At 27.1% G+C, this 16,661-nt stretch overlaps 1 long non-coding RNA gene across 2 annotated transcripts in view; it reads left to right on the top strand.

The window, feature by feature from the left end:
• LOC130671785 (uncharacterized) overlaps positions 1–16,661 on the top strand; it is a 122,414-nt gene continuing 105,753 nt past the window's right edge. Inside the window, exon 1 of one of the 2 annotated variants that reach the window (XR_008990574.1) lies at positions 1–80. This is a non-coding gene — a long non-coding RNA (uncharacterized LOC130671785). Of the gene's footprint in view, positions 81–4,679; positions 4,781–16,661 lie in introns of those variants that run through there. The other variant, XR_008990573.1, reaches the window with a different exon arrangement.

Below are 16,661 nucleotides of genomic sequence, written 5' to 3' on the forward strand. Positions count from 1 at the left end.
CAAATCTACGGGCATACGTATCTACGTATGAAGGAACGCTTTCGCGAGCGCTCTCTCGCATCTCCGAAGAAAGTTTCCAAGTAAGTGCATTTGTGCATTCGAAAGTACGGGTTTTCTTCTCATACATCCTCGGTATCTATACCCCTCACAATAATTACTTTATTATAACTATTATTAAAGAACTCAATCATATTGTTAAGTAATTTTGAATTATAAATAAAAGCATCAAATTTCGAGCGCCTTTTTTTTTTTTAATTTCATCTGTATGACTCGGTAATAATTATGAACATGGGGTATATATTACATATATGTTGGGTGTATAAATATGATAAACAATTGGCAACATCTTTAACGGATGCGTTCATTTGTTACGTCCTGTCGGATGTTTAAGTAACATATATATATATGTATGTATATTTATATATAAATGTGTACAATAATATAGTAGCGCCCTCTCCCCGGATTACATTATTAGGGGAGAGTATAAATCGACGAATGATATATATATATATGTGTACATATATGTAACAAGCACTCATGCTTTACGTCTTATTACCACAGACTCAGGACATTGGCCTTCTCTATAGTATACAGTAGTTCCGAGTTAAGAGTTTATGTAAGCGAGAGTTTATATATCATATATATTTATACATATATCTATATATATGTAAGTGACCTCTCAATTTCTTTTTTATTTAAATAAAGAAAATATTGTATTTATTAATAATGTATTTATTTGAGAAATAAAAAATAATGATAATAATAATAATAATAATAATAATAATATTGTTGATTAATTATTAATTATCATAAATAGTAATTGGTGTATTAAAGAAATAGCGAGACACTAAATGGGAAAGTAGGTCGCAGAAAGCAAGGCCACTGACACTATGACTTGTTCACACTTATTTACAAGAGAGAACTCGAAACAATATTTTATGTTTTATAAACACTCGAAATTTGTTCATTTTTTTTTTTTATAAAATTTTGTTTGGGAAAAATTACGGGAGTTAATTGGATTATAATGAGGCAGTGAAAGGACTTTATGTACGCATTTTTTACCTTCCCGCCATGGAAATTTAAAATTTTCATGGCGGGAAGTTATTGATTTCAGTCCGATTTTCGAAAATCGAGTTTTCATCAGATCTTGACATTTTAAAGTCCTAGGAAGCTATTCCGACTATTTCCGGATGTGTGTGTGTGTGCGTCTGTCTGTGTGTGTGTGTGTGTGTGTGGATTACTGATTACATTTTAAGGCAATGCGGACAAGTATTTTATGAGTTCTATGAAAAATAATTTTTTTTAGTTCTATTGCTCGTATTACTCGTTAACTATTCGACCGATCGACTTCGAAATCTGATCCAATTTAAATCTTGATGAACCCTTTCGATTGCCGTACGACAAAAATGAATTTTTTTTGGTTGATCAACACAATAAATATTTTTTATTTCGAAAAACTCAAAAAATTTCCGAATCAAAACGTTTTCGAGTTTTTTGAGCTCGAAAAGAGCGGGAAGCTTTTGGGTTGGCCCACTCAAATTTGTAACAACTCTAGCCAACTTCATTTTATTCTCCATTAGTGCTACATCATCGCCATTTTTATTTTATATTTCGAATTTAAAAAAAAAAATTTATTCTTATCACTTTAATTATCAAATTAACTACTTACTGACATCTCTGAATTTATTTACGACCCAGTAAAGAATAAAACACGAACCTTGACTTTATACTGATAGACACTAGCATTTTTCAAAATTTTTTCACTTTTCAAATTCACTTACTTCACTCACGCACTAAAAATAATTTACTTACTTTACTACTATCACACACACAATTTTTACTGAATACTCTAATTAAATGTCTTATTTATTTCGATAACAGTAAATTTAAATAAAGTGACAATGACTGACCCCAAAATGCTTACGCTAGACTGTGAAGTGTGAAACTAACCTCCCTTAATTTTAAATTACCCACAAGACACTGGAGTCCGTTCAAATTTATGATCCTGAAGTTAGCAGACAATTAGCAATTTTCGGATTTTTTTTCAATAAATCAATTACAAAAGAAACAAAAAATAAAAAAATGCACATGCAGAAAATTAAAAAAACTACAGGTGCAATTTTTTCAAATACTTTTTTTATGATACTGAAGTTAGCGGACGTCTAATAATTTTTGGATTTTATTTTAGACGGTAAATTAAAAAAAAAAAAAATTGAAAAAATTGCACCTGTAGTTTTTTGAATTCCCTACAAGTGCATATTTTTAGTTTTGATTTTTTTGTAATTTATTTGCTGGAAAAAAAATCCGAAAATTTTTAATTATCTGCTAACTTCAGGATCATCTTTTTTTTTATAATTGTTTAAAAAAAAATCAAAAAATTATTAGACGTCGGCTAACTTCAGTATCATTCAAATTTAAATAAATTTTTTTATGATACTGAAGTTAGCGGACGTCTGATAATTTTTGAATATTTTTTTCAAAACGATAAATTATAAAAAAAAAAAATTGCACCTATAGTTTTTCTAATTTTCATGTGCATATTTGTTTTTTTTTTTTTTGTAATTAATTTGTTAAAAAAAAATCCGAAAATTTTTAACTGTCTACTGACTTCAGGATTTATGAGAGTGAATGTAGCAGACATCAGATAAATTCAAAATTATAAATAAATTATTTAAAAAATAATATTTTTAAAATATGCACTTACTAATTTCAAAATTTTTTAAATGCGTATTTTTTCAAATTTTATTTTATCAATCATTTACTCGATTTATCAATAATTTTAAATTTGTCTGATGTCTGCTACATCACACTCATGAATTTTTACACCGACACCAACACTCACTATTACCATTTTTTATTTTTTTTTAAATTTTTCACTACCACTCACTTCATTTATGACCCAAAATTACTTAAATCACTTCACTATTATCACAAATAAACTAAACACTTTTCACTTGACACTTTAATGTATTCAAATTACAATGAATTTTAAAAAATTAATAACCGAATTCAAGATATCGACACTGCACCGAACACTGAGTCTGAGTTCTCATCAAAATTTACCTCCCCCTAATTTAAAATTTACCCATACGTCACTGCGCGGTTTTAAATTTTTTAAATTTCATTGGTTTACAAACTAATCGATTTTGAAAAATTTAAACCAATGGGTGACCGTGAAAATGATGAAGCTCGAGCCAACTTCATGTTGATGCCCATTAGTGCTTCATCATTGCCATTGTTGACATCTCCGGTAATTTTACTTGATCTAATTAAATCAATAATTAATTAAATAAATTTGTTAATTAATATTTTGACATTTATTTTAAATTAAAGACATAATTTATTATTATTTAATTATAATCAAGTTATAATATAGTGTTTAAAAAAAATGCTGGGCAACAATGGATCGATCATTGTAAAACAAAAAATAAAATACCGGAATAAAAATAAGTAGAAGTGACAAAATAAATGTGTTAGTGAATGTTTAGTGCAGTGAATAAAAGTAAAAGATGTTTTTTTTTTTTATTTTATTTTCAACGAGTAAATGAAGTCAAGAGTTGATCGATAATTTCGTGGAAAAATGGCGGGCTAGAGTTCTTGGAATTTCTTTGTCTAAAATTTTCTATTGCATTTCTATCTCTGTTATATTTAAATGTCTCAGCCTCAGCTCAATTTATTTTTTGTTATTTTAAACGTCTATTCAAATGATTAATTTTTTTTTGAATTAAAAATATGAGGGTGAATGATGCAGACATCAGACAAATTTAAAATTATAAATAAATAGAAATGCGCATTTAAAAAATTTTCAAATTAATGATTGCATTTTTTATAAATATTATTTTTTTAATTATTTACTCTATTTAATTCGAATTTTAAATTTATCTGATGTCTACTACATTCACACTCGTTTAAAAATTGCAAATATTAATTTTTTTTCTTCTGGTTTAAATTTTATGATACTGAAGTTAGCCGACGTCTAATAATTTTTAAATTTTTTTTTCAACAAATAAATTACAAAAAAAATAAAAAAAAAAATATGCACATGTAGAGAATTCAAAAAACTACAGGTGCAATTTTTTAAAATATTTTTTTTTTAATAATTTATTGTCTAAAAAAAAATCCAAAAATTATTAGACGTCGGCTAACTTCAGTATCATTAAATTTTGTGCCATTATAAAATATTCCGCCATTTTTTCACTTGAAATTTTAAGTTTCGATTCGATATAAAAAATAAAGTGTCGTGATATTTAAATTTGTGTAATCGATAATTAACAATCGCGGAATTCGATTTTATTTTTTTTTTCAGTCAGTTGATTAGTAAGTGAATAATTAAGTGAAGTTTTATTTCAATAGTGAGTGAAGTTTTCTTTTAATAGAAAGTGAAGTTTTATGATTTTGAAGTTAGCTGACAATTTAAAATTTTCGGGTTTATTTTTTTCAACAAATCAATGACAAAAAAAAAAAAGCTATAAAATGCATGTATAGGAAATTCAAAAATGTATAGGTGTAATTTTTTCAAATATTTTTTTTCGTTTACAATTTATTGGTTCAAAGAAAATCCAAAAACTATTAGATCTCGATTAACTTTAGAATCACGAAGTTTTATTGCATTAAAAGCGAAGTTTAATTTTAATCGTGAGTGAAGTTTTATTTAAAAAGTGAAAATAAAAATTTAAAGTAAATGGACAAGTATTTAGTGCCCTTTTGTCTTCGATTCCTTGACGAAATGAATAATTTTCTGCTGTCATCGAAGACATCGTGACAAAAAAAACAGCAAATGGTGAGTCAATTTTAATTAAAATTAAAATTTATTTCAAAATTTATATGAAATTATCCATGAGTGTGAATGTAGCAGACATCACACAAATTTAAAATGATTAATAAATAGACTAAATAATTAATAAAATAAAATTTTTAAAAAATGCGCATTTAAGAAATTTTGAAATTAGTAAGTGCATTTTTTATAAATATTATTTTTTTAATCATTTACTCTATTTATTTACGATCCTGAAGTTAGCAGACAGTTACAAATTTTCGGATTTTTCTTTTCAACAAATAAATTACAAAAAAAAAAAAAATACACACGTAGAAAATTTAACTATAGGTGCAATTTTTCAAAATATTTTTATTTTCTAGTTAATCGTTTTTAAAAAAATTCAAAAATTGTCAGACGTCTGCTAACTTCAGTATCATATTTATTTATAGTTTTAAAATTGTCTGATGTCTGCTATATTCACACTTATGATTTTTCACAGTGATACAATTTATGAATTAAAAAATTATGCATTTTGTGATCATGATAACATATTGTAAATAGAGTCATATATTTTAATATATGATGTTTACATATCGATTTTGAGTATGAGTTTAATAAAAAAATATGTAGTTAAAAGAAAATGTAAATGATATTGGGCCATTGACTGTGCGTTCCTTCGTAACGAATTCTCTCTTGTGGAACACATCAACTAAACTTTCACTCTAAAACTCTATATATATATACATATATATGGTTGTCTTTATTCAGCTCTTGGTTTGTAACCTATTACATCTCATACTTTTACCTCATTCACTGGAACATTCGAATAAAGTACACTTGAGATGATGGTGAACTGTATTACAGAGTATTTCACATTCTTATTATTATTATATATATATGTGTATATACATACGGCCTTTCATTTCTCGTGACTTTATTCTCGAGGCTGCGTGAATCCTCACTGTCAATGCCAAATTCCAAGGGGGGCAATCGACTACTTTCTAGATTGTGGTTCCGGCACGTTTTTTTTCGGCTAAGTACAATGACCTTACGCCAGTGACATAATTTTACAATTGACTTATTTTTTTTTTTATTCTTTAATTTTTTTTTTGAATTAACCGAAATATTATTTGATAACCCAGATATTTAATTATTGTTTATAAAAATTTAATTAAGACAAATTATTTAATTGTTAATTAAATTAATGATAATTATATTTTTTTTTAAATTTACTTTCCAAAATCTGAATACGATTATGTTTTTATTTTTTTAAACTTTCTAAAAAAAATTACTGACGTTAAGAGATAATATTTAATTAATTAAATAATTTTATAGTTCATCATTTTTAATGATAATTTTAAGTTGAGTTATAAATAAAAATATTTTATAAATAATTTTATTTAAACTTGAACTTTATTTTAAGAACAGAGGAATTTTAGTTTAAATAATATCATGAAATTTTAATAGTTAATAAGAAAGTACTAATTAATTATTATTTGAGAATAGTTTAATTTTATACTGATTTACTTAAATATCAAGTAAGGAATCTGTGATATTTTTTGAGTGATTAAATTTTTTTAAATGACCCGCCTTTTTTTCTTAAAAGTCGCCATTTTTTGTACTACTGCCACGCCAATGCTGCTGCTTGTGTGCGGTAGAAAGCAAAAACAGCCAAAAATATAAATATGTCAGCTTAGATTGCAACAAGTCGTCTGTTTTAGACTTGATATATTTATTTTAATTAAACGAAACGGATTACAGTAGTCATGTTGGGTAGAGCTCTCTTCTTCAAAAATCTAAATATAATTTTTAAAAAACCAGGACAATTTATTGAGTCTTTCGGAAGATTCCGTGGCCGCGTACATACGAACGGACTAGTCTTCAATGAAAATAAAAAACAAATTAAAGTTTTCATTATGAATAAACAATCAAACTGACCTTAAATTGTGCGAGACTCGTTTATTAGAATGTCCCCTGTGTAAAAGTGGGTTTGCTGTTCTATATTAGTGTAGTATATAAATAATAAATGAGATTTAATGTCAGTAAATGAGCGAAAAAATTTAAAGCGAAAGTTGCGCTTCGCATTCGCGGTGCGCAAAAAATTTTTTCTTTAATTGATCAAAATTTCTGTTTTATCAATCGCTAATTTACATACGACTATTACAAAATTTTAATTACTTTCTATGGCTTACGCTTCATAAAAAATTAAAACAAAGGTACTAATTACCCACGTGAAACTATCAAATAATTCATTAATTTATAAGTTTAAATTAAGTGACAAGGGTTCGAATATAAATTTTTTACAGGGATCTGCTTTACAATAATCTAGAGCTCACGCAAAAAAATTTGTCAATTCATTAGAAATTCCGGAGTAAATCGTGTTTACATACATACTAATGTAAGAACAAGCCAACAGTTAACACCAAAATTAAAAATTAATTTTATTACTCTTACTTATACTTATAATTATGTCGATTACTGTACATACGTTCCCACAATTTATTAATGTTTTCATAAAAAGTTTATAGAAACAATAATAAAAAATTTGTTTTCTCTGCCCTAATTTTGGACCCGCCAATTATTAATTAAAAAAAGAATTCCACAATTAAATCCACCGTAATTTCGATTCTTTAGAACAAGTTTTATTATTGAGCTGCGCAAACAGAATAATAAAATTACCTATTACTAACAAAATTGCCGTCAATTAATAATTGAAACAAAATATTCATCTAGCGCGTTCGCTATTAAACTAATTAATGAATTTTAAATTATTTAGTCGAGTAAATTTTCAAAGTTTGATCATTAGTAAGTTCAAGACGTAGAAGAGCTTCGATAACTAAGTCATTAATTAAGACATTAATATCATTATTATTATTATTGTTATCATTATTATCACTATTACAGTAGAGAAATAATAACAATGTTATTTGTTTCCGAAGTATCCATATAATGACTCGAACACTGTTTCCGTCAGGCAATAACATAACTGATACTTGGATTTAAGTTTAACTAAACGTGTTTCTCTGTTTTGCTTGACTGATTATGTTCACCTGACTTAATAAATTAGACATTCATCGTGTCAAGTACGTCGCTCGTAATATGTTTGATTAGTGCAACAATAAAATTATCATCAACTCGACTCAAATTAAAATAAAAGGAAATGTAACTTTACTATATTAATATTTTGTCTTTTTTCTTTGTTAATTTATTTAAATGCCATTAAGTAAATAAATTAACTACAGCTTTATGAAAATAATAAATTCAACACTTAACTTTTTCTCAAGATAATATACAAGGCTTTACAACGTCTTTTGATCTTTTATAAACACGATTTAGTGACTCGTAGCATCACAAAAGAGCATTCATTGGTCAAGTATGCAAGTTTTTTTAATTTTTAAATATTCAATTTGCATATTTTCTTTTTTTTCTTTTGTCTTTTACTGTCTCCAGTTGTCTGCAAATATATTTATATTTATTAGGGGCAGGGTGGGTAGAACAGGAGTGTGGGCAAAACGGACAATGACACAAATTTGGTGAAAAATATTTATTTTTTCAAAATTGTTTGTCGAGGTCATTTATGACTTTTACCATCATGTTGATACAATTTTGATGATAATGAAATTAGCCGATGTCTAGTGACGTCTTGGATTTTTTTAAAAACGATAAATCTAAAAAAAAATATATATTTCGGAAAATTGCACCTATAGTTTTTTAAATTTTCTACATGCTCGAGTCGAAATTTTTTTTAACTTATAAGTTTATAAACTCTGTTTCAACCTCGTATAGTTTTTAGTCTGTACATTAGGGTGAAATGGGTTTTAGAAGATAAAGAACTCCATTGAAATTAAACCCTATTTCACTCCAGTAGCGACATACGTTCGTTTTTAGACGAGTTAGGTTGAGCAAGGTTTTAAATTTAAACTCTCTTTTGGCCCTACTCATGTTCGTTTCCAGATGAGTTAGGTTGAGAGAGGGTTTTAATTCAAACCCGGTTAGACCCTAGTTATCGTGACCTACATTTTTTCCACTAAATTTATAAATAATACAAGAAAATTATAAATAAAATTATACTTCTTTTTCGAACTTATTTAAGGCGTACTAGGATGAAACAGAGTTTTAAACTTCAAACTAAACCCTAATTCACTCCTTACCCGAATTTCAGGCGAGTTAGGTTGAAAAAGGTTTTAAAATTGAGGCGGCAAATTCCCACATCAAAAGGAAAATTGTTAATTGTCTGCTAACCAGGATCATAAATTTTGAGTGCCTTAAAATTTTATTTCTTAATTTTTTCAGGTTTTTTTTGGTGGACCTTTTTGATTTCGTTTCTTGTATTTTGATAATTTGAAATTCGATTTAATTTTTTCAAAAACAAGTCAAAAAAAGATTCCCGTATTTCTGTGCAAAAAAAAACCATTATTTTTTTAGCGGTCCTATTTTACCTGTCCCACCCCTAGAGTTTAAATGCCAACAGTTCAAATTTTGATTTTCTTATGAAAAAAGAACTATTTTATCTTATAAAAATTATGTGGTACCATAATGCTAGTAATAAATATATTTTACATTTATATAAATGTATGTATAACATACGTATTTATATTTATATATAAATTGGAGGGGAAAAAGTTATTGGATTCGGGTAAGCAAGAATAATGTTTTATAAAAGATTACAGTGGGTTAAAATACGCATGAGCAAAAAAACGAGATAGCAATACCTAGGACAGGTCAGTGACAAAGCAAGGTCGTCTCCGAACGTCTCGTTATATTTTTCTAAAAAAATTTTGTCTGTAATGCGTCAGCAAAAAAATTATCTTACATATATTTATATCAAAAAAATAATTTATTTCTTGCGTTTAATCTCAATTTTTTTATTGTAAAATATTTAAATTGGATTTTGTTCTTATGAAAACATGTTTATTAGTTGTCTGACTATTTTTATAACCTGCTAATAAATTAGCCAATTTTTTTTATTACCGGCTAAATTACTACATCGAATTATATTTTTCTTATGATATTTGACGGTCGTAAAGTTTCGCTCCTCAATATATTAAAAATTTATAGGAGGGGTCGGATCAAAAAATTAAAAAAAATCAAATTTTATTTTTACAAAATTTCATAAAATTTTGATTACGCGCATAAAAAAATTGAATTTTATAATTTACCATTTTTTCAATTATTAAAATAAATTGCAATTTAAAGTTAAAAAAAAATAACGAGTATCCATCTTACCCCTATAAATATTTAGAAAAAATTATTTTTTAAAATAAAAACTTCTCTTTTCATCTTATCAAGTTTAAAAAATAAAATCAGTAGTCATATCTAGTTATTACGTCACCTATGATAGATAAACGTCACTAACTTATTTATTGTTAACAGCAATGGTCATTTTTTCATATATGACCCGTATGAAAATAACTTATGTGTAAAAATATATGATAAATATCAGAAAATATATGTGGCCAATTTAACTATATTTTCTGATATATTTTTTATTATATTAAAAAATTTAATATTCATCATATACGAGTTCATATATGTTTAGCATATATAAGTATATATATGTCAATTATATACAAAAAATATATTTTTATCATATATGCAAATATTTATTCTCGTCATATACGAAAACTATATTTTTATCATACATCAAAATATATACTTCTATCATATACGAAAAATATATTCTGGTCATATATAAAAACATATATTTATATTGTGTATGGAAAAGAAAACTTTCTTATTCGTATGACCAACTCCAATTAAATTAGATCTAATTTTTCATGTACTCTTTAAATTGCAGTTATAATTTTCAAAATTAGTTAATTTGATGCGAATATATATAACCCATATACATATACATACACCGAATAAAATATATGCTCAAATCTAACAAAAAAAATATATGGTGCCATGTATAATATAAATTATATGCTACCATATATTTCATTTTATATTTTTTGAATATAAAAGGAAATATATCAATACAATGTATTATAAGGTAATTGTAAATGTATATATAGCTTAATATAAAAAACACATGTTACATATATGGAATACATATATTTACTACTGTATATAATTTCATATTAAATCGGCCAAAATCTCTATATGATTTTTTATAATATACAATATAATGTATCACATATTTTTTGTTGCAAACATATATGATTTTATATATTTTAACCATATATTTTTTTTTTCATACGGGGAAAATTTTGCGTAATAAATTATTGATAGACCGGCTCAGTAAATTGTAAATATTCAAAATCGCTTGTTAACTAAATCGAAAAATTTTTTCTGCCGGATCGAATGTAAATTAAACTCCTTGTTCACGTAAAGTTAAAGTCCAAAAAAAAAAAAAGAGTAATATTTGGCATTGAGTTTTAACCAGCGTATATTTCCGACAGCTTATTTTGAAATAGGGTAAAAAGATTGTTAATGACATTATTATTTTTAATAGAATCATGTGGGACGTTCATGGATATGTCGAGAGAAATCACTGAGACGGAAATAACTCCCGGGAAGACATAGGTCATCAACTCTTGCTGTCGTATCCATCTAGCGACTCGTGTCTCATGTCGGGACGTTATGGTTACGCCTCATATTCATGTCTCTGATACACATATATATTACATATGATATGAGTATTATAAGTAACGCAATGACTGCTGTAATCTATTGATAACAAATGGACTCATTGCAACTCTATTACATCGTTTTCAATCTCTCATATTTTTTAACACAGAATAAATATATACTATGATAATAATTAAATAATAAACCATCTGTGTATATATATGTACTGGGAAAAATCGGGAGTAAATCCCTTGTCACTCGGAGTCCTAGAGTTTAAAAAATATATGACCGCATAAGGAGTAAATAGGGAGTTTTTTTTAGAGGAGTAATTTCAGAGTGATGTGACTTTTATTTTAATCCACATCAACTCTGATCCGAAGTTTGAATGTTGAAATGAACTTCCCTACAAAAAGAATTTCACTACGAAAATTTCACTCCGTGTTCACTCTGAAAATTTTTTACAGTATATATATATTTATTGATTATTATATAAATTATCAATTAAATAATTTTTTTTCTTTAGTCATAAATTTGAAAACGGATGTCATGAAAACTCTATCGTACCCCAGTTTAAAAATACACTCATAATAAATAATATTTTAGTATTCATGTTTTACTAATTAACATACCTATTAATTATTCAAACAACTGGAAGCTTAATTATGCAATTGCATTTAAAATATATAATTATTTAAAGACATATATATGTAAAAAGAAAAACGATAATTTATTTATAGGATTTATTGTTTTTTATTTTTATTTATTAAGTAGACAATCATTTCCTGCGACACGTCATTAAATTCCGGCGGTGCATCCGTCTTAAACCCACTTATAAATCTTGATAACGATACAAGATAATCGTAATCAGTTTTTTCAATTTTATATGTATTTTAAGTAACAAAAAAAATGCACATTACGATATGATAGAGTCATCGTGATAATTATTATTGATATGAAGAGAGGGTCGGGAAAGTTAAATTATTATATTCAACCCAGAAAACAAAAAATTTGCAATATAGTCAGTTGTAGAGACGTCAAACTGGGATTGTTACCCAAAATTACGCAGAATCAATAGTGAGATACAAATCTTTAAAAACCGTATTTGGAAAAAAAAATTTCTTTAAGTACACTGTCAAAAAAAAGGGGTAAGTCCAGGCGGTGGAGGTGTTAAAATTTTCGGTGTTAAATTTGAACACCGAAAGCGGTGTTAAAATAACACCGCAAACGGTATAAATATTCTTTACTGCACTGAAAAAAATAATTGGTAGCAGCTACCGATTGGCAATTGGTAGCAACTACCGAAATAATCGGTAGCTGCTACTGATTAATTTTTGGTAACAGCTACCGATTATTTCGGTAGCTGTTAGTGATTGGAATTGGTACCAGCTACCGAAAAAAATCGGTAGCTGTTACCGAAAATTAGGTAACTGGTACCGAAATAATCGGTAGCGGTTACCAAAAAATAATCGGTAGTGGCTACCGTCTGCCAATAGGTAGCTGCTACCGAGTATTTTTTTCAGTGGTGTCAAAAAAATTTCCCAGTGTTAAAATATTTAACTTTGTAAATATTTTTACTTACTCGGTCACTACAGTTAACACAGTATTTTTATTAATTAATTAAATTAAATTAAATGAACAAATCACGGTTTTATTGGATAAAATTATTTTCTTGTTATTATTTAATGTTTGTTTTTAATTTTTGTACTTAATTAAATTATCGGTGATTGAAATGGAGGTCGTAAAATTCTGTAATTTTTAAATAAATTGCGTATAACACCAATAATTATTTAAATAAGTCCACAGCAAAATTGAAATTTCCTCCAGATAATATTCATTAAATGTTTATATTTTTTTCGGTGTAATATTTTTTTTCTAATGTCTATACGTGGAATTTTTTATCACCAATTTAACACCGGTATTTTAACACCGCCTACCCCGATATTTCATTTTAATACCGCTCTTTTTATACTTATATATAAGTATAAAAGTCTCATATAATAAGTATATAAAATAAAATAATGTAATGCAGTGTAATAACAATGTTACATATTTGTGTTTAGATAATAATTTAAATGATAGTATTATTAGAATATAATGGAATGAATAGTACTAGTATGTGATAAAAGCATTTACTGAAGCCTTGATGCATAGTTGGTCGTAAGCTTTGTGATGATCTTGATCTACATCCAATTATTTTTTTTGTTGGTATTATGACAGTATTAATTTTGAATAATGGCTTTTAAATATACGTTAAATTGTTGATGCATTAAATGAGTCGGGATTGTATGCAATGGACACAACGGTATTATGTACAAGAAAACGCGAGGATAAGTGAACAAAGAACTACGACGACGACGGCATCAAGGTTATAAGTTTTGAAATACGCACATATATTATGGATATTTATATATGGATGTATATATAAATCAGAGAGTAGAGTAGAGATGACATGAGGGTAAGCGAGGTGGAGTGTAAGAGTGAGAGTAAAAGTGAGTATACCCTCACTGAAATAATTTGGCCACTGCCACCAAGAGTGTGGGCAACGACCCCGCAAGCTCCGCGAATTTCTAGAGTCACGCCAAGGTCGATGAATCGCTAGCTATATATGTAATAATTTCATTTTCTTTATTCTTATCTTGTTACATTTATATTTTTTTTATTTTGTTTTTATGTAAAAAAAACTTGGGGTAAAATGAGACATCATTAGGGAAGTTTTTTAATTAAAAATTTTTTTTTCTGAACTTGTTCAAATTACCCCGGAGTTTTATTTTTTTGTTAATTGATCATCAAATAAATAGTAGAAAAAATTTTGGCTGCATATCTTGAGGTGGCCAACTTGCCCCATTCTACTGTAATTTCGTAGATAAAAATTTTTTTGAAAAAAAATTGATTTTTTTCACTCCAAATGGTTTTATTTTCCTCTACGATCTCCTATAATAGAAATTAGAGGGTAAAATGGGCCGATCAATTTGTTTTTGTAAAATGGAATTTAAAAAAGACACAATAGATCTTTGAAATTAAAAAAAAAATGTACGGAGAAGCAAAATAAATATCATGGGGTAAATTTGATCAGGTGAAGTTTTAAAAAAAAATTTCAAAATTTATTTCTGCTAATTTAATTAAAATTTTTACTTAAATAATTATCAGTTGATATTTTTGTTCGAAGAATTTAATCTTTGATAAAAAAATATATATTTTAAATCAACGGTTTATATATTGAAGGTTAAAAAATCTTTATCATTAATTTTTAATTTAATTATTTCGTAAAATAAAATTCAAAATAATGAGAAAGATTTTGAGTTGAATTTTTCCCTATACCCGTTTTGCCCCTCGGACCCTATAATAATTTTCAAAATTTAAAAATCTGAAAAACGGTGACTCTCGACCAACCCCGAAACTTCCCGAAGTTTTCGAGCTCACAGACATAAAAAATGTCATAATTTCTAAATTTTTGAGCTTTTCGAGCTCAAAAACACACAAACCCACGGAAATCTAAATATTTTCCTACGATCTCAAAATCTCAAATTCTGATGAAAACTTGAATTTCAAAATTTAACCAAAACCAATAATTCCCTTTATTTAAAAAATTTTTAATTTTCATCGCGGGAAGTTAAAAAAAACGAACATTTAAAAGTAAAGAAATTTTTTTTCATTCAGTAATAAAATTTAGTCTATTTTATAAATCATCAATAAAAAAATAGATAAACAAAAAGGAAAAATTATTAATTAAGACAGTGAAGCTATTAATTATTTATAAATTTTAATGACTCTTTATTAGACTTAAATTAATCATTAATGATTAATATAAATAAAAATAAGAATCGAAATAAAAAATTAATTACATCAATAAAACAAATTTGAATGGAGTGTAAATTTATAAGAACGTCATATTAAATATTAAAGCATTTTTATTTTATCTTTATAAATTTATCAGTTGATTATTTTTATACAGTTTGTAACATAAAATATTTAATTTTAAATGTTAGTTAAAACTTAGTCAACGATGATCATAACCGGCGTTGATCTTTACACACGCAGTTATAGACACAAAGGATCTGCTTATCGTTATTCGCGACTTGCATAATCCTCATTCGTATTATATCTTGATGTTAGTTATTCACTCTCGCTTCTATACTCTCTCTTTCATTTATCCCCAACCTGCCGACTAATAATTCCTCCATTATCCTATAGCACTCGGTCGATTCGAACCAGTCAGCTCAAGAAGCCGAGACGAGTAGAGTAAAATAACAAAACTAAATAAAAAGAAACCAAAAGAAGAATAAAAAAAAATAAAAATAAAAATAAGTATACTGTAGACAAAAAAGTAGCATAAAAAAATGATAAATAAAAGCGAAACTAGCCAAACCTAGCCTAACTAGTTCTTTGTTTCTCCATCACACACATCGCGATTCTCCCTACCACCGTTTAAAAATCTCAAGTTCACGGATTCGCGAGTCGTATTACTGCATCATCACTAAAAAGATGCGCATGACGAAATATTATCAAGAATGAGACAACACTTTTATGCTCCCACTCTTATCTGCCAGCCAAAAAATCACCCGAGTCGTATTGTAATTGGGTGTGTTCTCATCATATGTATCAGTGTTTTGCTTACACACACATCCAATACGTGGGTTGCTGAATTCGTCCTGCATAGGGGGCATCGGGACATTACCCGGGTGACCTTGGCGGGTTTGACTCGCCCGCTGTTTGTTCAACACGTTCAAGTAAAGCCATTGCACCTTGCTCTATCATAATCATAAGCATTTAATAACTGCTTTTTTTCTCACATTTTTTTCCCCCTCTCTGTTTATTTCTCACAATAATGTATGTATGTATTAATGTATGGATGCAATATATACGACGCAATGCAATATAATGTGTAAGATAGAATAATGTAATGCAATGTATATTTAAAAATAATTGCACTACAAATAAAATACGTTCGTCGACACGTACGTCGCTTATGTCAACGTTATGTTAAATAAATTTAACAGGCTACTGTCCTCTCTTTATTCTTATCAATTTATTGTCTCGTTAATAAGTATTTAAATTAATATAAACATATGTTTATACTTGTATACATATTTATTTCCAGTGCATTGAGAAAAAAACTACGGGTATATTTTATATATATACAGAAAAAAATAATTTCTTGGCTTAACAAAATTTTTACTTGACCCAAGAAATTTTTTGTATTATGAGTTCAAAATGAAAAGTTTTTTGAGCCAAGAAATTTTTTATCGTTCTAAGAATATTTTTGTCTTCAATTTATAATACAAAGAATTTCTCACCCCCAGAAATTATTTTTTTCTAATGTGGACCAGGGGTA

Source organism: Microplitis mediator, chromosome 7 (genome assembly GCF_029852145.1).
Source record: "Microplitis mediator isolate UGA2020A chromosome 7, iyMicMedi2.1, whole genome shotgun sequence".
Classification (NCBI taxonomy): domain Eukaryota; kingdom Metazoa; phylum Arthropoda; class Insecta; order Hymenoptera; family Braconidae; genus Microplitis; species Microplitis mediator.